The sequence below is a fragment of the Siphateles boraxobius genome, unplaced genomic scaffold (assembly GCF_051911475.1).
Source record: "Siphateles boraxobius isolate OS27281-9 unplaced genomic scaffold, OSU_SipBor_1 146, whole genome shotgun sequence".
NCBI classification, from domain to species: domain Eukaryota; kingdom Metazoa; phylum Chordata; class Actinopteri; order Cypriniformes; family Leuciscidae; genus Siphateles; species Siphateles boraxobius.
The window spans coordinates 57,501-58,116 of NW_027508751.1; positions in this window are offsets into that span (position 1 = coordinate 57,501).

Genomic DNA, 616 nt, shown 5'->3' on the forward strand with positions numbered 1-616 from the left:
GCGCCTTTCTCAGACTCAAAGCACTACAGCATGTACAGAGCAAAATAATCAAACACGGAAGAAAAAAAAAAATATAGAAATATCAAAAAATACACAAAATAATACAATTATAAATTAAAAGCATGACTAAAAAGATGTATCTTAAGAAGTTTCTTAAAACAATCCACAGAAGCAGCATCCCTAATAGATGTGGGTAGTGTGTTCCATAACTTAGGCGTGTTATAGGAAAAGGCTCATAAGACGTAATTTAGATATATTTTTAAGATGACAAAACGGTCCTAGTACTGAGCCTTGTGGGACACCATACTGAACTTTTGATCTATAAGACATCTCTTCATTTACTGCTACAAACTGATAACGGTCAGATAAGTTTGATTTAAACCATAAGGTACTGAATTATAATTATTGAGATTAAAAATCAAAATTATGACATTCTAATTTATAATCATGAGATTATAAAATCGAAATTATGACACTAATTTAAAATCATGAGATTATAAAATCGAAATAATGACAAACTTCGACTTAGTATGCCATAATGATGATTTACCAAGGCATGTTTTTTTCTTATGTGACGGAAATTTGCGTTCATTATTTGCCGTTTTCATTCACATTA